This window comes from Monodelphis domestica, chromosome 1, assembly GCF_027887165.1.
Source record: "Monodelphis domestica isolate mMonDom1 chromosome 1, mMonDom1.pri, whole genome shotgun sequence".
In the NCBI taxonomy this organism is placed as follows: Eukaryota; Metazoa; Chordata; class Mammalia; order Didelphimorphia; family Didelphidae; genus Monodelphis; species Monodelphis domestica.
Window position 1 is genome coordinate 719,774,076 of NC_077227.1, and position 23,755 is coordinate 719,797,830.

The following is a 23,755-nucleotide window of genomic DNA, read 5'->3' on the forward strand; positions in this document are numbered from 1 at the left end:
ATGCTGACTATTCCAACCTTGAACATGCAGCCGGGCAGGTCGTACACAGTTCAACCCATGACCTTGACTATGCAGCCCAAGTGGGGAGAAGAGGAGGTCTCCTGCCTTTACGGCAATGCCTCAACTACAAATCCCAATAGCCTATCTACACCTATCAACAACAAGTTATATCAGGATCAATATTTCCCATAATACCATGATACTGTTAAATTTCCTTTTATACAACATTTTAGTGCATTAATGTATCACTTCATTCTGACCTTAACTTTGAACGACTAGACCTGCCTAAGTGAGGCCTGCCTCAGAACATCCAACATAATGAGAATTAAATTGGAAGTACTTTGTCAAGTCCTGAAATAAATCAAACATATAAAGAAAAAAAATGTTTTTTATTGAGAATTAAGAGGATTCCTAGAGCCTGGGGCACAAGCCATGCCCCTGAGTATATGGAGGTCCACTATGAAAATTAATAAATATTTTTAGGCACTCAGAAGGGAAGAGGGGGGAGTTCATGGGAAAAGAGTGAAATCTGGTCACAAGTTCCAGTTGCCTCTGGCCAATCAGGAAAACCGACTTCATTCTGGTTAGTTTTAACTCTACTATAAGGATTTTATTTAGTTTATGTTTCATTAAGATTAGAAGTTTTTATGAAGTTTGATTAATATCACGCTGTCCCCTTAAAGAGAGAGAAAAGACAGAACCTGCTATTGGCTCTTTAAGAGAAAAACCATAAAACTGGTGAGGGTAAGGAGTTCTGGGCTCCATCTTCTCTGACAGACTCGGGGAATAGGAATGGCTGTTTGGGCTATCTTTGAGAGTTGGTTGGTGGCATTTAGAGTTGAGAAGAACAGATAGTAGGAGTTTGAAGAAGGAAAAATTTACCACTTTTAGTTGAGTCTAAATACTGAGGGGTTTTCCTTCTCAGTACGTTGAAGGAGGTAGTTCTAACTCTGAGGCCTATTCCCCATAGGACTTTGAGGAGAGCTGCAGAACTATCTGTGTCTATGTGTGTGTTAGGTTGCTTTCAACTGACAGTTTGAGTTTCATATAGTACTTTAAGAAGATAAAGATTCAATTTTAGCTTAGTCCTAAATTAGTTTGTAATTAGAATTCTGTACCCTTGAACTACATTTCCTAGCAGCCCTTCCTTTCTCGTCCCCACATTGTGTCCTTACCTTTGTATAGATAAAAGGTGTGTAACTTCTCTGTCTCTGTCTCTGTCTCTGTCTCTGTCTCTGTCTCTGTCTCTGTCTCTCTCTCTCTCTCTCTCTCTCTCTCTCATGCTCCTTGTCTGGAAGCCTCCTCTTTACTAAGACTATCACTATCCTTTACTTAAAGTTATTATTAATAAATATTATAAAATATAATACTTGGAGTATTGTATATTAATTTTTAATCTTACATTTCTTGCTACCACTTTGGAATGAGAATTCTCAAAAAAAAATTTAATAGCCTTTTGAGTAAAGGGTAAGGAGGTTTCCCAGTGCAGTGGATCTGCCCACCATGAGAGCAGGGAGTGAGGACTAGCGACTCTGCCCACTGCTGCTCCCATCCCTGATTCCTGTTGCTGCCACTGCCCACCACAAGAGAGGAGAGCTCACTCCATATACCCTCAGCTCTCACAGTTCCCACTCTCACTCCCACCCTGACCTCCCTACCCTATACACTGAGCTGTGCTGGGAGGTCTGAGAGCTGTTTGGTAGTGCCTTCTTGGTCTTGTCCAGGGGGTGAAGTATAAATCTTCTTCCCCCTGCCCCCAACATGGGTTTCAAACCTTCAGTAGAAGCTTCTACTCCCAGCTTTCAGCTGAGGTGGCTTTAGACTCTTGAGCAACACACCTTTGCTATCCAGCCCCACTCTGTTTCTAGCATCCAAGCAGATTTTTTTTCAGCTCACCCTGGACTCCTGGCTGACAGGATTGCTACTGAGGTTTTTCACAGGGAGGGGGGTCTCCAGTGCCAACCTCTACACTCTAAATAACCAAGCATAACGAGGAGAGGGGACATAGCCCATCAGTGTATTTAAAGTCAGTTTGGGGGATTTTGCTTCTGTTTTTTTTCCCTTTTTTTCCTGACCCAAAACATCTAGAGAAGGTATAGAATAGCCTCTGGGGTTCTCAGGACTTCCTGTGAGGAGGGCTAGAGTCAGTTTGAGGCTGGAGTTTGAGATTGGAGGAGCCCTGCAGACTGCTTTCCTTCAGATTGGTCACGTGAGTGATAAGGACTTATCCCTTTCCCTGCCTTGGCTATCCAAGGCCTTAACACCCACTTTGGCTCAACCTGAGTCAGAGTGGTTTTGAGTTAAACTTCTCTCTCTCTCTCTCTCTCTCTCTCTCTCTCTCTCTCTCTCTCTCTCTCTCTCTCTCTCTCTCTCTCTTTCTCTCCTCTCTCTCTCTCATACTTTCTTCCTCCTGTTGTAATTAAAACACCATAAAAATTTGGCAGCTGACTTGAATGTTTCATTTAGGAATTACATAAGTGAATTTCTTGGCAACCTTAAATTAATATATATATCAGTCTTTTAAAGTGATTTAAATACCACACTTTTCCTTTTCCTGTTTGTGAGTCTCCATACAGGGAGGGAGCTTTCAGTTTCTGTTTTCCATCAATGTGTTTTCTGGTTCCATGGCAGGAGAGGGAGGAGAGGCTTTTACTTTTTGTTAGCCTTACTTCCTTATACTTCAAGATAATTATTTTTAAAAATAATAATAAATATTATCATATATTTATGTATAATATATAAAATATAAATATTTATATATAAACAAATAAATAATAATAAATATTATTAAATATAATACTTGGAGTACTGGATATTAATTTTAATCTTTACATTTATCGTATTTGCTGATTGTTTTAAGATTCAAATTTGTTTTTTAAGTATATATATATACATTAATTTGATCTATGCTCTTCTGTTACACTGAATCATTTTAAGCTACAGTGTTTTGGCTATTAGCTATATATTCTGTTACATTGTCTTTATTTGTATCTCCTCTATGACTGTACTGAAGAACATATCATTGTAAAAGTCTGTGGAATCCCCGACCCACAGGGCCCACAAGAGAAGGGGTTCTCCTTTGTGGTAGGGACCTGAGGAGAGGCAGGGAATCTGAGAACCAGGGTGAAGAATTACAGACACAGACAAATCGGTGTTTAAATAGGGCAGGCAAACCCCTATGATATTCTCCTTGGAAGGAAAATATAAGAACTATGGAACTTGTGGTAGAGGAGGAGATTAAGGTAGAGAATGCAAAGCCGAGAGGGGCTAGAGCCTCAGGAGAGGAGAAGGTTTACTAGAGATAGAGATAGAGAGAGGTTCCTGGAGCAGAGAGAAGATCCAAGAGAAAAATCATGGGGCCACCCTCTGTTTTTATTCCCCTGTGATTAGGGAGGTGCTCTCAAGCACATAGCAATCACTTTACAAAGCACAGACAATTAAGATTGGGTGGCAAGGTGAAGGTGATACCTTTTGGGCGTGTAGATTTCAACCCTTGCTTTTCCTGCGGTATGGGACTCCGCACCAAGTGTTAATGAGTTTGCCTTAGGCAATGGGCTGCATGGCCAGGTCAAGATTTCATTCACAAATATCAGAGTATTACCTTGTGTCTGAAGACACAGTAATCATACAATCATTTATAGTTCATAGATGTGAATATGCTTGGAATGCTACAAAGTCCATACACAACTTGCACAATCCCTCTTCCATGGAAAAAAGAGGACTTCATGGATGCTAGGTTTGTCATCAGATCCATCAAGATCACATGTTGCCTTAACAGCCTTTTGTTCCTTTTTGCCTTTGTTAATTGTCACATAGAAGATGATGGATGGACTCCATCAAACTGGTTACAACCTTTATACAACCCTTGGGGAATTTAAGGACCTAAAATTTTTTAAATTGATTTTAAGAGGTCTTCAGAAGTGATTTTAGATATCTAGTAAAATCCCTATCTCTGACTGATCATTTGCTTGCCTCTGAGTTGTTTGTAACAAGAGGTAAGGGTCCATTTAGTTGAAGGGAAGTACAATAGCACTGTTCATTTTCCCATCTCTGTATTTATTAAAAATGTAATGGATGAGACCTCTGAAGTAATTTTCACTATTTTAGTCCTTGACTCTACATTAAAATGGGTGGGACACATTGGAGATGTTGTGCCTGGCCTGCCAGTCTCTTCCTCATTCCTCCCTCACCTGCCTGCTCTGACTCTTTTCCATTCTCCCTTTCCATTCTCCCGTGGTTCCCTACAACTATCATCTCCTCAGTCCCTAGTAAAGCTACATATTTTAGAATGGTAGACCTTTCTGCTTTCTGCTTTCTTCCATTACTATCCATATAAATTCTAGGAAAGTATTTGCTTTCACTTGAAAAGGTTCCCAGAAGAGGTGGATTTCCTTTATTCTTTCACATTTTACAGTTTGTTATGATTAAAAATTTAGTTTCTCGACTAAAGGTATTATAATTTTAGAGGTTTATTAAAGATTAAGAAAACAAGAAAATAAAAAATAAGAAAGCATGTGCCTAGGAGGGACCGAAAGACCCATTCTATTTCATTTACTACATCTTGAGAGAAGCGTGTGCTTGGAAGCAGAAGCAGGAAGAGAGCCCCAGTAGGCGGAGAGCTTCTTTAAATAATAATTTGTGATCTCGCACTCAGGGAGATTAGAGAGAATTCTGGGAGCTAGCAAGGACTTCTGGGGATTGAAGTCTGGGGTTCAAATCTCCATTTTTACAAGCTGGCCTTAGCTACTATCATTTTTAAGGGTGCTAATTTAGTTCAGTATATTGATGATCTGCTTTTATTGGCACTAGATGCAAAGACATGCCAGAAAGATGGTAGACATCTCTTAGAGCTCCATTGCAAAGGCCACAAGAGATGGGAAGACGGATCTCTGACTCATACTAAGTTCAGTATCTGTCAGATCAGAGGGGCTCAGAAAAATGACATCACAAGAAGTATAAAATTGTACTGGGAAAAGAAATAGCTCTATTTTTTACCTTGTAACCACAGAGAGATGAGGAGGCTAGGAGTGAACTGTTATGTCCATAATATGGTCATGCAGCCACAGCTGGAGGTGGCTAGGAGAATGCCAGCATGAGTAAGCACTGGCTAAGCAGAAGAGGCTTATAAGGGGAACAGCTGGCCAAATGTGGATGGTGCTTTTTCTTTCTCTGACCTAACTTTCTAAAAATTATTTAATAAGTACATATAAATTAGGATACAGTCTCAAGGGAATTTTAATCTTAACACTCTTAAACACTTACTATGTGCCAGGTCAAGTGATGAGTGCTAGGGATATAAAGGAGGGTAAAGAGCCATCCTTGTTCTGGAAGAGCTCACAACTTAATAGGGAAGACAACATGAAAATAACTATGTACAAACAGCTTCCTGGACAAATTATAAATAATCAACAGGGAAGATACTAGAATTTAGAGGAATCAGGAAAAGCTCCTGGTAGAAGATGAGATTTTAGCAGGGATTTAAAGAAACTAGGAGCAGGTTAATAAAGAGTTCTGAATACCAAACAAGATATTATATTTTATTCTGAAGGCAATAAGAACACTATAATTTATTGGGCAGTGGTTATAACATGGCAGGGCCTGTGCTTTAGGAAAATTCCCTTGGCATTCAAATGGAGAATAAATTGGAGTGGGAGAGATTTGTAGTTCTCCTTCACAGTCCTATAGAACCATCTCATATAACAAATGACAAAAGACAAAAAGAATCAGTATAATAGACTGATCCATTGAAAAAGTCTGAAAATATGTGCAGTGTACAATACTTGTGACCTCTCCCCTCTGCAAAGGGATGAAGAAGGTGATGTTTTCTCAAACTTCTTCTTTTATCTCAGCTGTTCTTTGTAATTTTGCAACACTCACTTTTTTTAATGGGTCATTTTACCTTATTATAGTTACTATTTATATTGCTCTTTAATTCTGCTTAATTCACTACATGTCAATTCATATAGATCTTTAAAGGCTTCTCTATATTCTTCACATTCATTATTTTTTACAATATAGAATATTCCATTAAACTTGTATACCACAATTTGTTTAACCATTGCCCCACTGATGGGCATCTACTTTGTTCCCAATTCTTTTCTATTATAAAAAGTGTTGTAAGAAATATTTTGAAGCAAATGAAAATTTGTTTTTTCTTCATGACCTCTTTAGGCTATCAGTAATTCTAAGTAATGGAATCTCTAGGTATGAACATTTTAATCACTTGCATAATTCCAAATTGCTTTATAAAATAGATATGGTGATTTATAGGTCCACCAGCAATGTACTAATGTGCCTATCTCTCTTTTCAGAATTCCTCCAAAACTGAACAGTTGCAAGCCTCTCACAGCAGGCCAGTCAAGCCCCCTCTGTGGAGTGTTCAGTCTGGGACCCAAGATGCAGTTGAGTTGACCACAGACACCAAAATAGACCACAATATAAGCTGAGGACAATATTCTCTCTATCCTGAGTTTCAACATATAGGCAAAGTTACAAAAAAGCCCCCTAAAATGAGCAAAAGACAAATAAAAAGCTGTCTAACACTTGAAAACTATTTAAGCAAAAGAGAGACTTACAAGAAAATTTAGAAAAGAAAACGATAGGGAAAAAAATCAATAACTTAAACCAAAAACTCACTGAAGAGAATAGCCTCCTAAAAAAGTAAGTACAAAATCTCAAGCAAGAAAATGGCGCCCTAAAAATGAGATTTGATCAAATGGAAGTGAATGATTCCACAAGATATGAGGAAACAACAATCAATACCAGATTATTTAAATCCTTCTTGCTTTAGTATACAGTTCGAAGTCTGGAAGTATCACCCCCTTCCCGTGTCCCTACCTGCTTTCAGTAAAGCATCTCTTTTGTAATTTGATTGACATATTAAATTAAAATTAAATTAAAAACATTTAAATGAGTAGTTTTGCCATTTTTATTATTTTGGCGCTGCTGTGCCACAAGCAAAGAATATTCCTCCAGCTACTTAAATTATTCTTTATTTCTTTAAGTAGTATTTTGTAATTAGATCTACAAAAGTCTATTATGCGTTTTGGTAGCTTCATCCCTACTACTTTTCCAAATCCATAGGAATACCACAATCGGATTTAGTTTAGAAGTTGTGAAAAATCTCAAAATAGTCTAAAATTTTCTAGGGAAGAAATAAATAATTCTCCAAGCTGAGTTCACAGCTTTACAGACATGGCAATCTTGCTGTTCTTATCTCAGCTGAGAACTAAAAATTTCCTTAAACTTGGGTTTCTACTTTCTGTATTACTGCCCCTGGTAAAACAGTTTGATTATATTAATTTGTCAAAGTGCTATTTTATTTAAATTGCTGCATTTTCACTGGTTGTTGTCAGGAGTTAGACTACTCCCAATCCACACAAGCTACCTCTAGACTCCCCGCGCCGGTCAAATGTATAAACATTTAAGTAGTACTACAATATTGTGCTAAGTGCCTGGGCATACAAAGACAACCAGCCCCATTCCTGCTCCCTCCCAAAAAACTGCTCTCAAAGTGCTACAATGTTATCAGAAGAGCTTGTAGGCTAGCTGGATGTCATGATACTGCGCCTGTGTAAGGGTATGACTAGGACTTCATTTCCCAGAATCTATCAAGAGTTCTCTGGCACCCCGCCCCCATCCCACTGTAGAGTTGAGTGTGCGCAGGTCCAAGTTCCAGTCTTGCTAGTCCTCACTGCACAGGCTGGGAGGCCATGCGCAGTGCGCCGGCGCAAGAGTGTGGGGGCGGGCCTTCCAGCGTTAGGATCTGACTACAGCCCCACTGCTCTGCGAGCCACCCGAGGCCCCAGGTCCCGGAGGACTAAGAAGCGTCGTCACGCACTGGGGAGGGGCCAGAGCTGCCTGAGGGGCGGAGGCGTCGGGTTGACCCCTGCCCCCATGCTGTGTAACCCCGCGTCAGCCATCAGCTTCTCCGGGCATCAGCTGCCTCCTCTGTACGATGAGAAGAGCCGCCCGATGGCCTCCACAGCCCCTTCCAGGCCCGCCTCGATGACCCCTAGATGGCAGGAGCCGGGCCCGGGGCGGGTCTGGAGCTGGAGTTGCAGCTGGTGCAGAGTTAGTGTGTCCAGAGGGACCCTCCTTCGCCTCGGGGACAAGGTGGGCCCGGGCCGGGAGGGATGGAGGGAGTGTCGTGCTGGGATCCTGCCCCGCGGGCAGCGCCATAACCCACTTCTCTTCCCCCAGGTCTGGCTGGTCGGGACTCCGGCCTCGCCTCAGCGAGGAGAGCCAAGGACCCGGAGGGCGTGAGCTGCTGCGGGTACTGGCCCCCGGGACCTCCTACGTGAGTGACGTCATGTCCCTTCTCTCTACCCCCTTTCTCCCTCCTGGCCCCGCCTCCTTCGGAGGGGGCGGGGCATACACTCCCCTCTGGCCCCTAAAAGGCTATTTTCTGCTCTTTATCGTGTTACTGCTGTGGCTATTATTTTTACTACTACTACTCCTGATCCCTGTTTTCCAGTATTTTTCGCCATACCACAAGGCACAGTGCACAGAACGTGGGACCTCAAGTCAGGAAGACCCAACTCAAATCTGATCTCTTACACAGTGTGACCCTGGGAGAGTCACTTACCTCTGTTTGCCTCAGTCTCCTTATCTATAAAATAGATGTATAAATAGAAAAACCTAAAGATTTATAAATCTTGTCTATGGAATCTAAAGTAGATCTAGAATATATCTGTATATATAAAATAGATTTCTAAAACAGCAACTACCCCCAAGGCTGTTGTGAGGATCAGCTGAGAAACTAATTGTAAGGTGCCTAACACAGTGCCTGGAACATTAATAGGCACTATAGCAATGTTAGCTATTATTATCCTTCTTCAAGGCTGTCTACCTTTGTACCGAAGTTACTGTTAAAGGATACATAAATATTAAAGGATATTTCTGTACTGTTAAAGGATATGTGATTTAATATAAAATTACTCATTGAGCTCCTCATTGAATTTCTCTGCCTCAATTGTACAGAAACAGATGCTGGCCCAGAAGTTAGTGCTATCTTTTTGTTACATAAATATGTGTGTATCTATGTGCTTGTAGAAATAATTGGTCTTGAATTTGCTATATTATTTGAAAAGAAGTACAGTAGCTTTTCTCTAGCAACATTTAGTAAGCAGCAATCATTTCACTTTCATTTATATAATTTCTCTTTAAACAATTTATGAATGTATTTTTATTTTATTTAAAATTTATTTTTAAATAATTTATGAACAAAAGTGTAAACATTAACCAAATGTATCATTTTCATCAAGTTTATATTACAATCTAATTTTAAAATAATTTCTGATGAGCATAATTGCAGACCTCAAAATGGTTCAAGTTTATATGATTTTATTTTTAATCCCTTATAAACATAAGTGTACAATCAAAATGTTTAATATTTTTAATTCTTCGTGAACATAACTGTAACTAACAAAAACACATAAATGCAGATTTAATTATTTGCTTCGGAATACAAGAATCTCTTTGTGTAAAAGTGTTAAAACAAATAATTTTTTTTTTCATATAAACTTTTATATTTCCCCCATTCAGTCTTAAAGATGTATGCAGAAACTTTGGCATTCATTAATTGTGTCCATGGTCAACTCAATTTTTCTGACTTTGCATTCTTTGCTTTATATGTTTCAGAGAAGTCTTTTTGAGTTTCCTTCTATTCCTAATCCATTTTAACTATATTTTATAACATTGTTACCAGTTATTCTGCCATTCTCTAATTGTTGTACATTTCCTGTGTCTTCTTCCCCACCCCATGCCCCAAAAACAAATAATTGAAGACAGTTTTTCCTACCCTGTAATATCTGGATATATTCCCAATAATAGGATTATTGGAATAAGAATATGATTGTTTTTGCAAGTCTTGCAGTATACTACTACCAGATCTTTTAAAAAGATTCTACTCATTTAAAATTCATCTTATAGTCTTTGTACTTGTTTTTCCATATCTCTGACTCCATTAGTCATCATTTGAAGCTATTTTTACAATTTTGATCATTAGTAAGTGGTATTTCTCTTTGTGTTAGTGAGCTTGAATATTTTTGCTAAGGTGATAATTTACACTGTTTTTCCTCTTTTGAGAATTCCATTGACATCTGTTGTCCATTTATCTGTTAAGAACTGGTTTTTGTTTTCAATATTTTTATACTTTTAAATTTTAGTTTCCCTGAAGAGATTTGAGAATATACCTCTCCCTACTTCTTTACAGAACTGGATGGGATAAGAATCCCCAGGTATGAAATATATTGACTATATTGTCAGATTTTATGATGCACTGATTGATTATGCTGATTTTTTTTCCTCTTCCTCTTTTTCTTTTTTGAAGAATTCTTTGTTATAAGGGATGGCTCTCTGGGACAGAAAGATACAGTGATATGAGGAAAATTTAGGTGATGCAAAAGCAAAAGATAAAATTAATTTTAAAAAGTATATGCTGGATAGGATTTATCACTTGTTTATATGGGTATATTTGGGGTTTGGGTTTTAAAAGATTATTCTTTTACAAAAATGAATAATATGAAAATAGGTATTGAGTGATAATACATGTATAATTCAGTGGAATTGCTTGTCAGTTCGGGAAGAGGGGAGGGGGAGAATATGAATCCTGTGACTATGGAAAAATACCTTTAAAAATTAAAAAAAAAATTTTTAAGTGTATGTTAGGGGAGCAGCTAGTATTCCATGGATAGAAGATTAGGCCTAGAAATAGGAGATCCTGGATTCAAATGTAACTTCTGGCATTTCCCAGCTATGTGACCCAGGACAATTCACTTAATCCCAATCACCTAGCCCTTACCACTCTTCGGCCTTGGAACCAATATTCAATATTGCTTCCAAGACAGAAAGTAATGGTTTAAAAAAAAAAAAGTATATGTGCAAGCCCAAGAGCTAGTATCATGCATAATGCAGAAACATTCAAAGCTTTCCTAATATAAACAGGAGTAAAACAAGGATGTTTCTTCTCTTTATTATTATTATTATTATTATTTTTAAAAAAAAACCCTTACCTTTCATATTAGAATCAATAGTGTGTATTGATTAGTAAACAGTAAAGGTGAGACAATGGGGGTTAAGTGACTTGCCCAGGGTCACAAAGCTAGGAAGTGTCTGAGGCCAGATTTGAACCCAGGACTTCCCATCTCTAGGCCTGGCTTTTGATTCACTGAGCCACCTAGCTACCCCTTATTTTTTACTTACTATTATTTGATAAGGATTTAGAAAAGCTAGATTCGGCCTTTAGGCAAGACATAAAGAAAAAGTTTACAAATTGGCAGAGGAGACGTAACGAACTGTATTTACAAATAGCTGAAAGCTTTACTAGGTGATTCAATGGATAGAGAACCTGGAATTGTGTGTGGGGAAAAAATGACTGAAGTGTTCATTCTCTTTTCTGCTGAGCATATACCAGTGGAAGTCAAAGAGAAAAAAAGTCCAATATATGCAAAAAATAAGAATAATAGTTCTTTTAGTGATAGCAAAGACCTGGAAACAAAGTTGATACCTATCAGTTAGGCACCAATGGAACAAATTCTGCTTTATTATTATAATGGAGTGTTACTGTATATTAGGATTGACAAATAAGAATTTAGAGAATCATGGAAAGATCTATATGAATTCCTATAGAATGAAATAATACCAAGAGAAAAACATACAGATTGATCACAACAACATATGAAAAGAATGCTGAAGGGCAGCTAAATTCTAAGTAGTTGTAAAAACAAACTTTGGTCTCAGAAAAGATCGGAGAGGGGGCAGCTGGGTGGGGCTCAGTGGATTGAGAGCCAGGCCTAGAGATGGGAGGTCCTGGGTTCAAATAGGACCTCAGACACTTCCCAGCTATGTGACCCTGGGCAAGTCACTTGACCCCCATTGCCTAGCCCTTACCAATTACTGTGCCAATACACAGTATTGACTCTAAGACAGAAGGTGAGAGTTTTTTAAGTTTAAAAAAAAAAATCAGCTTCAGAGATGAAGTTGATCATGGATGTAGAAGTTGACAGAGATTGCTCGACATTAACTGTGCTGGTCATTTGTTTCTTAACTACTGTAAGAGAGTAGAGCAAAAGAGTATCCAAAAATGACATATGAAAAAAAGATAAAACTCAATTCAAAGAATTCTTAGATATTCTACTTTTACCTGTATATTTGTCATATTTCCCCAGTTTATTTTTAATTTCCATTTTATTTTTCACTGTAGAGATTTTTCATTTTTAAGCAGCCTAGTATAGATACTACTACTACTTGTTTAATAATTATATCTTTGTATATTTTAGGAAAACATTCTATCACTGTATTTTTATAACTTTTTCTGTCTACAAATCATCCTTTACTTAATGATATATATTATGAGGTTTGGAGTTACACTTTAAATAAAGAATCCTTTTTCCACTTTTTTATTTTCAACAGATATTTTAGTAACTCATCTTTTATATGTGTTTAGTTTAATGCCATGTTTATTTATTTGTTTGTTTTTGTTTTTTTGCTCAATACTAGTTACTTTTGATTAAAACTTCTTTAATAATTTTAAAATTACAAGTCCCCCATAATCTGCTTAATTTTTTTGTTTGATTGTTTCATTTTTGGTATTTCTGTGCACGATGCTTGATAAGTGCTTACTAGAAGCTTGTTTGATTTTGAGTATATAGGAACACAAATTTTTTTGTGGATTTATCTAGTTTCCTCCTACTTTTAAAATTGCTATGTATAGGGTTCCAGAACTATTTAAAAAAATATATTATCTGAATGCCTTAGCATCCAAGTTCATAAAAGAAAAATTAAACATAAGAAGACAGAGAGGAAACTTTAATATCCCTCTCTCAGTTCTGGACAATTCCTACAGAAAAATAAACAAAAAGGAAAATACAGAATTGAACAAACTGCCAGAGAAACTTAAAAGATTTAAGGCATCTTCTAAATGAGCCTGCTAAAGAATATGCATATTTTAGATTTATCATTATTTATTAGATTGTGAATGTAGGTTGGAGAGAGAAACACAAAATCACCTCAAGTCTTCTTACACTAGCTAAGAGCCCCATTGCTTCCTTGATCCCTAAATTATAACTCTGATGACATCACTTCTCTTGGATCTCTCTGGTTGGACATACTTGTCCTCAAGTCAAGGTTAGAGGCCAGTCTTCCCAACTCCAGGAGTCATGTGGGACCAGAGATAAACATCTCTTGGGACATGATGGAGCCAGAGGCCTCTCTTTTTTGTTCCCAATTCAATCAATAGGTTGGGGTGAGACTGAAATGTTTTTCAAAACTTTCCTTTTAGAAAGGAAAGAAGGGGTACAATTTTTATTAAATTCACATATACAGCACCTGAAAATTGGCTCAAGTATTAGGGCACAAAAATTTTGCAAAAATAAACATAAAAAGCCAGAAATAACAAGTACATTCTTTATAGATCTGAACACAATAAAAACAGTAATCAGTTCAGGTCGCACAAACAAAAATCAAAGACTTAAATGGAGAATTATCAATGAAATCCTAAATAATGAGTAGGTGAGCAAGAGCATCTAACATAAAATACTAATTGATTTTAAATAAATTCTTTTTACCTTATGAAGAAAAAGTCTTTATTCCTATGATTTAAATAAAAATAACTGCCTATTATATATTGTCAAGAGCTCTGACTATTAATATTGTGATTTTATTCTTTTGTTATAGTAGCTTATGTTCACAGTTTTAAAATATTAAACCAACCCTGCATTTCACATATATGTATATACATATAATCTAGGATTTTAAAATTTTGTTTGTTACATTAAATTTTCTGTCTCCCCACCTTCCCTCTCCATACTAGAGAAGATATTGTTTAATAAAAACATAGATGTGTGTGTTTTGTGTATATGTATGTGTATATAAAGCCGTGTCATTCATGTTTCTGCTTATCAACTCTCTCTGGAGGTGAACATTCACAGTTATTCTTCAAAGAATATTTCTGTTGCTGTATATAATATTCTCTGGAGTCTGCTCATTTCATTCATAATTTCATGTATGTGTGTGTGTGTGTGTGTGTGTGTGTGTGTGTGTGTGTGTGTGTTTTAATCGACTAGACCACTTCTGGGCTGGGAGCAGGAGCCTCTGACATTGTGATTTAGGATTTGGGTTTTTATTCACCTCTACTGCTGTGTATCTACTGGATTATTGGCCTGGAGCATCAATCAAGGACCTACATTGGCTTTTGGCTCTAAACTCTCTTGACACTAGCAATTTCTGTTCCTACTACCACTTCTGAGCCTACATTGTTTGCTTCCATAGCACACTCTATCCTTCCACTATCTTCTGCCCCAAGCCTTTTGGTTGGGGCCCCCCCACTTCAGTTGAAGTCTTGGAGTGCTAGGATTAGGATTAAAGCTTTCTAGATCAGTAGTGCAGCTATTTCCTACCACTACTAAGACTTCAGTTTCTACCTTGGGCTTTGCTTTGAATCTGAAGCCCCTGACAGCACTGCCAGGTATTAGTGTCATTCCTTTCACCAATGCTACTTTGTCTTTAGTGATCACAACTGCAAGGCCCACAATGGATCAGATTACCCCAGCCCATAACTGTGTACTCAGCTGGGAAGTTTGATCAATAAATAGAGTTTGGTATTGGAAGACCAGGAGAAATACTTCCTTCACCAAGCTATCCAGGTGAATGTATGGGACCAGACATTAATTCAAAACAGTGAGAGGATTACTTCTTTACAATGGACCAGAAAAGGTTGAACCAAGAACTAGGCTTCATCCTGTCCCACCAGAAGGAGCTAGAGGATCTGCTGGCCCTATGGAGGAGGCTGTGAAGGAGAAGAGTGGGACCATTGATGCTTAGCTGAAGTGCATGGCCCAGGACCTCAAGGATGTCATCAAGAACCTGAATGTGTATGGAGGGCTCCCCAACATCAATGACCCACTCCAGTAGGTCTGTAAGATTTTGAATGCACATATGGACTCACAACTTTTATAATTAAAATTTTTGGGTTTAAGCTGTAGCAGGTAAAAATTAGTTTCTCTCTAGAAGTATATTTTTAGAGGTTTATTTAAGATTAAGAGTTTAAAAAATACAAGAAAGGCACGTGTTTAGGTGGGCCCAGAGGCCCATTCAACCTCGCCAACATCATGAAAGACCCCTCTGCTTGCAAGCGGAAACAGGAAGAGTCCCAGCTGTAGGCGGAGACTCTTTAAATAATAAATTTGCTCTCCACCCAGGTGAGAATTTCAGTGAGATTACAAAGCATTTTGGGAAGTGAGCAAGGACTTCTGGGGATTGGAGTCCTGGGTTCAAGTCTCCATTTTTACACTCCAGGGGAGTTCGTATGTGCATTCAAAATCAGAATTCAATCTCCTTGGAGCAGAAGATAGAAGAGATATCAAAATTTGTGAGTTGTCACAAGGAACAGGAACACAGTTACTGGATGGTCTGACTAAAGGTTTTAGGCTACAAATTGAATAAAACATACCATTATTACTTGTTTCAGTTTTCATTATGATAAAGTTTGTTGGTATTCTTTTCTCATTCTAAAGCTTAAGTAAAATATACTTGGTATCTATTACATTTAATTCTTGTTACACTAAAGTTTGTGGGTATATTTTTCCCACTCTGGAAATATTGAGTAAAATATACATATTGCACTTATTTTCAAAGTTTGAACATTTTTTTCTAATTTTAGAAATCTTGAGTAAAACACAGTAACCATCTACTGCAATTAATTTTTGTTACAGTAAAGTTTGTGACATTTTTCCCATTGCAAATCTTTAAGAAGAAAGAAGAGAAAACTATACTGTAATCTTGCATGTTATGTCAAAATTTTGTGAATCTCTTTATCCTCATTAAATTAGTTACATCACTTTGTGAAGTTTTCAGAAAAATAAATTAATCAGCTCACCATTTCTTACAGTACAGTAGTATTCCATGACAATCATATGCTATAACTTGTTCGGACATTCCCATCTTGGCTTTTTTGCACAGGTCTATCATCTATTTGTGTGGATTCCTGCTCATAAGGCACAGCTACGTCATATGATAGGGCACTGGACATGGAGTCAGGAAGACCAGAGCTCAAATCAGGCCCCAGATGCCTAATGACTATGACCCTAGGCAAGTCACTTAACCTTTTTCTGCCTCAGATTCCTTATCCTTAAATGAAGATAATAAATAGCACCCACCTCTGAGACTTATTGTTGGGATAAAATGAGAGAATACTTGTGATACTCTTTGCAACTCTTACAGCACTCTAATTGTTAGTGATGATGATGACATCCTCAATCCCTCCAGCTGCTAATGCTTCCCTCCGGAGTTAGATTATGTAAGGCAGGAGTACATGTTTCATCTGATGAATGAGAAGTTATAAAGGGATAACATAAAAGCCCAAGTGTAGGTTGGGACAAGTTATGATAGACTCTAAATGTCAAACAGAAGCTTAAGTTTGATTCCAGAGTTAGGGTGTCATTGGAATCTGAGTTGGGGTGTGACAGATATGTGCTTTAGCAAAACCACTTTGGTAATTGTGTGGGGCAGATATGTCAAACTCAGCCCACTGTTGCAAGCAGATAGACATTTCTGGTTTTCCAAGTCAATGTACACCTACAGAGATCTATTTCTGATGTGGAAGATGAAGTGGAGTTGGAAGAGATGAGGCTGGGAGGTCATTTAAGAGGCTGTTAGAATAGAGCTGGCTAGAAAAGATAGAGTCCAAGTTAGGGTAGTGGCTGGTGAGTAGAAACTGATGTAAGAGAGGTGATAGAATGACAAGATTTGGCAATATTTTGGATGTGTGTTGAGAAAGTTCAGGATGACAAGTTGCAAACCAGAGTGACTTAAAGAATGGTGGTGGCCCTGGCAGAAATAGGAAAGTTTGGGAAAAGAGTGAATCTGGAGGGAATAAATTTTGTTTTGAACATGTGGAGTTGGAGATGCCTATGGGACCTCCAGTTTGAAATGACCAATAAGCAGTTGGTGTAGCAAGAGTGTAACTAATGAGAGATTTGAGCTGGATCTCAAGATTCAAGAGTGATTTACCCATGTGAGATGATGAGGTCCCTGAGAGAAAGAGGGAGAGAGAAGTAGAAAGCCCAAGATAGCCTGAAATAGTATTGAAATGAAAGAAACAACTTGGGAAAGAGTAGTATCATCTTAGTTAGACATTATTCATGGAGAGGATTTTTATTTTAATATTCCATTTGTGGCCCTCTTCTGAATAATTGCCCCAAATGGGGTGACCAGTGATAAGGAGTGATTGATATAATGAATCGGGGTGGGGGAGTGGGACGGTGGCTGAAGAATGAAGTAAGTACATGTTTAACTTGGATCTCTGGGATATGATTTGTAAAATCTTAATAAGGTAAAATTATAATAAGTATTATAAAGGGAGGAAAATGTAAGCAGATCCTCAAGAAACTCTGTAAATGGAGTCCTCCAAACCCTTGAAAATTATTCCATTGTTGTGCCATGTCTTACTTCCTGTGAAGTATATTCCTGTGAGCAGTCTTGCTGCCCAAAGCAGAAACCGTGCCCTAAGGATTCAGCCCTTTCATGTTACTGCTTATAATGAATCTCGGGACTCAGATGTGTCAGTGGTTACTTCAATCTTCCTCTAAACCTCAGCTCAACAAAAGTTACACTTTCACTCTGGCTATCTTTTCACTAGCAGCCTTATTTCCGTATGTGGGCCCACCTCTCTCTTCCTCCTGCTTTCCAGTTCTTGAACCATATTTAAACCTACTCTGTCATTGTTCTTGGAAAGGATATGTCAGTTCACTCTTCTGTGGTTCCAATCACTGTTCCCTTAATTCTCTAGACCAAAACACCCTTCCAGGGACAAATGCTTAATAAATGCTTTTTCAACCATTTTTGTTCCGTGTAAAGGACAGACTCTTATGTGAAAAGAAATGTATTTTGATATTGCAGAAGTTACTGACATTCCAAGATGTGGTTGTGGATTTCACCTAGGATGAATGGGGGCTCTTGGAGCCAGTGCAGAAGGACCTGTTCAGGGATGTGATGCTGGAGAATTTTGTCCCCCTTGGTAAGTAAGTAAGTACAGCTTCTTTCTCATGAGTCATCTGGCCCCTAGGATTTCTTGGCATGCTGAACTTCTTACAGGTTATAGAATATTTAATGAAGTGCTTCACTGAGTTTTAACTCTGCATATAAGGACATTCTTAGGATCACATGGAATGTGGAAAGATTCCTAAATCTTTTGATATAAAGAAGCACAATGTTTCTGCTCTCTTTTTCCAGATAAAAGACTTTGCTTTGCTTTGGTATTCAGAAGCATTATTGTGATTCTCCTAAGACTAGTTTTTCTACTGTATATTTTTCCACTAAAGTCCCAGTGAAACTGCTGGAAGACATGAAAAGTTTTCATCTTCTTAGTAAGGAATGTGTTTAAATGGAGTAATTTTCTTTAAGCCTAATTAAAATCCTGTTTTCACCCCTGCTACTTGATGGTTACACAAACTCAGTACAGAATATCCTTTAGAGGTCCTTTGTAGTGTTCCTTAAAGAGAAAGTAAGCTCCTTGAGAGTCATTTTTTTTGCCTCTTTTTTTTAAGCCCCCGGACTTAGTACAGTACCTGCCACATAGTAGGCATCTAATAAATACTTTTCAACTGATCGACTGTCTAAGATTGAATTCTGAGGTGTCTTTCAAATATCAACAATTTCCTATTTCCTCATGAGCAGGGCTTCCAGATTTCAAGCCATATGCTTGAAATCTCCCAGTTGGATAAAAGAGAAGCACCAGGGTTGCCAGCTGGAAGCCTTTAACTTGGTGAGTAAATAGAAACCAAACAGAGAGATTGTAAGCAGCAGCCTAGTTGGTCAGTAAGGGTGCATTGCCCTGAAATGTTAGAATGGCATTCTTCTTAAAGACCCACAAATCATAGAGGACGTTTCTGACTGGGGTCCCTCTGGAGCTACTTCCTTACCTTTTCCCTGAAAACTCACTCTACTGAACCTCCTGACTTTACATTTAATTCCTCTAGTCTTAGAGGAAGGAATGTTTGGATTGTTTTTTCTTATATTAATTCTTCTACCTGTACCATTTTCTTTTCTAGGTTTATTACTTTTTATTCCCTTTGCATCTTCAGTTTCTCTGTTTTAAGTTTCTTTATAGATTTCTAATCTTAACTTAAAAGAAAGATATCTTGAAAAATTTTGTCAAATGCATCACCAGTAGTTAGATATTTGCTATTTACATTCCTCATATATATTCATAAGTCTTAATAATAAAGGAAATGAGCTTTGTTTATAGAGTCTGCTCCTACTAAATCACCACTACAATGTACTCTTTTAAGTGTTCACAAGCCATCTATCTGTAGTAGGTAAACAAGTTTTTGTTACTTATTGACTAAAGGTTTAGCATTATATTTTCCAGAACTACTTGTCTACCCATAATGGATAATCCATGCATTTGTGAAGTTCTAAATCATTAGGTTACCACTTACTTTGAGCATTAGTTGTTATAAAATTTTGTTTTACCTGATCTAGAAGGATCATTCTTGACAAAGAAGATTGAATCTAGAACTTGAAGTGAGGTAGTTTCCTTTTTTCACAGAAGGCATTGAATATTGACACTTTTTTCTCTCCCCAGATTTTCTTCATGAATGTAATACAGTTGGATAAAAGTACCGTCAGGATGCCCAATGGAGAGTTTTTGAAGCAAATGCAAAACAATATTTGAATGTAATTGACTATGATAGAATCTCAGTAGGTGAGAAACTTAGCAAATATTATAAATGCAAGAAGCCCTTCATTAATCATTCAAACCATATTTCTCAACATGGAACAGATGCTCAAGGAAAACATACCAAACATGAAATAGGTGGAAAAATCAATAACAGTAAACAAAATAGCTGTTTGTCAATCAGATAATACTGGAGAGAATCTGTTTACATGTAATGAGTTTGGACAAACCTTCAACAAAATTCAAAGCCTATCTCAACAACAAAGAATTCATAGTGGAGAGAAGTCATTTGAATGTAAAGGATATAAGAAAGCCTTTAGCAGAAAGGGGAAATCTATAAACATCAGAGAATTCAAGGTGGAGAGAAATCCTATTTATGCAATGAATTGGCAAAGCCTTTAGCCAAAAGGGAACCCTTTGTAAATATAAGAAGATTCACAGTGGTGGAAAACCCTATGTATGTAATGAATGTGGCAAAACTTTCAAGTATAGGCGACATCTTGAAATAGGTAAAATCATTCTGGAAAAAAACCTTGTAAATGTAATGTTTGTGAGAAAGTCTTCAGTAAAAAACCTTACTTAGAAAAACATTAAAAAAAAATTCATTCAGAAGAGAAACTCTGTAAATGTTCCAACTGTGGGAAAGCCTTCATCAGTAACAACTAACCAATTGAACATCAAAGAATTCACATAGGAGAGAAGCCCTTTAAATGTAAGGAATGTGGGAAAGCCTTCAGCCAAAAGGAGTAACTCTATGAACATAACAGAATTCATAGCGGGGAGAATTCTTATGAATGTAATGAATGTGGGAAAACCTTCATTAGTAATTGAAATCTATCATGACATCAAATTATACATACTGGAGAGAAAGTCTATATATGTAACATGTGGGAAAACTTTCATCAATAGTAACTACCTAATTCAACATCAAAGGATTCATACTGATGAGAAGCCAAAAAAATGTAATGAATGTGGGAAAGCCTTCATCAGTAATCAAGACCTATCAAGACATCTAATAATCCATACTAGAGAAAACCCCTATAAATGTAATGAATGTGAGAAAGCTTTCAAGAGTAATAGCAACATAAAAAAATCCATAATTTACAAGGAGCTCAATAAATGTTATGAATGTGGAAAGTCCTTTAGCAGCAATAGCTACTTACTTCAACATAAGAAAATTCATACTGGAGATAAGCCCTATAAATGTAATGAATGTAGAAAAGCTTTCATTAGTAATAGCTACGTAGTTGAACATCAGAGAATCCATACTGGAGAGAAGCCTTTTATATGTCAAGAATGTGGAAATGATCTCAGCACTAAATTGTTCCTAATTCAACATCAAAGAATCCATATTGGAGAGAAACTTTATAAATGTGATGAATGTAGGAAAACCTCTATCAGTAATTGAAATCTACTACAACATCAAAGAATCCATACTGGAGAGAAACTCCCTTCTACACTGATTCCTTAATTTGAAAATGAAACCAATGAATGTAGTTCAAAGTCTGTGAGAGACTTCACATTGGAAATAAATTGTTCAGATATAATAATGGAGTGGGAGGTCCAGGAAATTTCACAGAATCAAAGAATTTCAGAGTTAGAAGACTCTAGAGATCATCTATTTCTGCCTTTATCTGGAAAAAAAAGTTATTAGTGCAAAATAGAACAAGTGTCAAGCAGCCTTTGTTATAAGACCTCTAATGAGAATGAGGGAACAGTGACTCATGAAAAGTTGACTTCTCTTGTATGGTCTAAGCTAATCTTTTATTTTCTTTTTCTTTTTGGCATTTTATATCCACTTCTCTTAATTATAGTATCTAAATAGAAATGCCTCCCTCTTTGCTTTGACAAACTTTCGAATATTTAGTCATCTGATATGTCCCTGATATTACTATTTTTCCCCAAGTGAAATTCCCTGAACTCATCCTCATGTGACATAGAAGCCCTTTATCTTTCTGTTCACCCTCTTTTCCACAGTCTTCAACATAACAATGTTCTTTCTACATTTGATGACAGGATTCTAATTGTGTTTTTATTAGTCATAGTAGACCTATACTATCATCTCCATTATACTAGGTATTCTGTCTCTTTTTTTTTTTTTAAACCCTTACCTTCCATCTTGGAATCAATACTGTGTATTGGTTCCAAGGCAGAAGAGTGGTAAGGGCTAGGCAATGGGGGTCAAGTGACTTGCCCAGGGTCACACAGCTAGGAAGTGGATAAGGCTAGATTTGAACCTAGGATGTCCCATCTCTAGGCCTGGCTCTCAATCCACTGAGCCACCCAGCTGCCCCCTATTCTGTCTCTTCTAATATAGCTTAAGATTGAATTAACCTTTTTACTGTTCTTTTACACTTTATAATTCCTTTTAAGCTTGATATCCACTAAAGTCTCAGATATTCTTCAAATGAACTGCTATTTAGTCATACTTCTCTTGCTTTGTACTTGTGCTAAATAACATTGGAGTCAGCATAGATTCCTGGGACTTTCTTTGCCTTCTAAATTCATATTGAGCCATTGGCATTAAATGAAATTGTAATTTATTCAACATTGCAGAATCAAACTATTAGATATTTTTCCCACCAGCTACAGACATGGTTGTTTTGAGAGGGAAATATGACTAAGTTCCTATGTCACTTTCTGATCATATAAAATTGCTATATGGTGGCATATTCTAGGTTCTGGGGAGATGATGTAAAAAAATACTTTCTGTATCTTGAAGGGTATGATACATTTAAAAATAACTGATATAAGCTGCATTGAAGATAAGCTTGAATGTATTTTAATAAGGGAATTGTGTAACTTTGCTTCCTGAACTTCCAACTTTCTGTGCAGAATAAAAGTTCTGAACCTTTCCTTTATCATGAATTGCTTGTCAGTCCAGTGAAGATTATGAATCCTTTTTCAGAATAATGTTCTTAAAAGTCCTAAAATAAAGTATATAGAATTTCATAGGAAACATTATAATGAAATATAGTGTTTTTTAAAAAATTAAATTCAGAGATTCCAGGTTAAGAGTACTTGATAAAGAAAATAATGGGTGTTTGGTTATTTTTTTAAATAACCTTTATATTATGCCTTAGAATCAATATGGAGTATCAGTTCCAAGGCAGATGAGCGGTAAAGGTTAGGCAACAGGGGTTATGTGACTTGCCCAGGGTCACACAACTAGGAAGTACCTAAGATCAGATTTGAATCCAGGACATGCCTGCAAGCCTGACTTTCCACTGGGCCACCTAGCTGCCCTGAAGATGATTTAAAAAAAAATTCTCTAGAGAGCATAATACTAGGATCTAGCTTTCTAGCAGTATAGGGAAATTTTGGGGGAAGGACCAAATCTGAGTGTTGCCTCAGAGATAACTGATTTTAAGTGTCTTGAGTTTTAATTATAAGCACTGGATCTTCTAAAGAAAGATATACTGATTTTTTTCTACCCTTGGGAAAAGGAATAAAAGAATCCAAGTGCTTACTCTGTTGTACTCTTAATTAGGTTACAAAACCATTGAGGATTTCAACTGAACCAGCAGCTAAAGGAACCAATATTAGTGTCCCACAATAGCCAGTGAAATATTAGTGGCCCTGAAACATTCAAGGCATAATTTGCTTTTCCTAATAATACCTTGGCCCTGCCTTGGCTACATAACTTACATAAATGTGTGACTTTCTATTTCTGACCTCTTAAATAATTCAGTTTCTTGTTCCTGGATATATCTTCAGGAAAATACACCCTAGGTTTGGGGGTTGCTACTTTTCTTAGTATGCCTTTTTTAGTGAATGTCGAGTTATTTTTTCACTCTAGTTGACTAGTGAAAGGTAAACACATTAGTGGGGAGCTTATGCACTATATGAGAGTAGACCCACAGGGTAAGAATATAATGTAGCTATCCCATCTGGCAAGTATGAATTGGATGGGGGGTCATTGTAGTGCTTTCCTTCTAGTTCTTTGATTCTGTTACAAAGGGGTTTCTACTTCTGGCTGCTGTTGAAAGATAGGAAAAAGAAATTGAGTCACATGAGGCAGAAATCAATCTGGTGGCTTGGATTATGAACTAAGTCAAGTGTTATATTTGAGGGAAA

At 37.2% G+C, this 23,755-nt stretch overlaps 1 long non-coding RNA gene across 5 annotated transcripts; it reads left to right on the forward strand.

The window, feature by feature from the left end:
• Positions 1-7,681: 7,681 nt before the first annotated feature.
• LOC100026746 (uncharacterized) lies at positions 7,682-22,546 on the forward strand. 5 transcript variants are annotated; one of them, XR_008915301.1, is made up of 6 exons: positions 7,682-8,115; positions 8,203-8,299; positions 10,170-10,241; positions 15,961-18,024; positions 18,676-18,763; positions 19,586-22,546. It is a non-coding gene; the product is annotated as an uncharacterized LOC100026746 (long non-coding RNA). The 5 variants fall into 5 exon arrangements; XR_001626379.2 differs by having other exon boundaries at positions 15,961-18,016; XR_001626380.2 differs by having other exon boundaries at positions 17,899-18,024.
• The last annotated feature ends 1,209 nt before the right edge of the window (positions 22,547-23,755 follow it).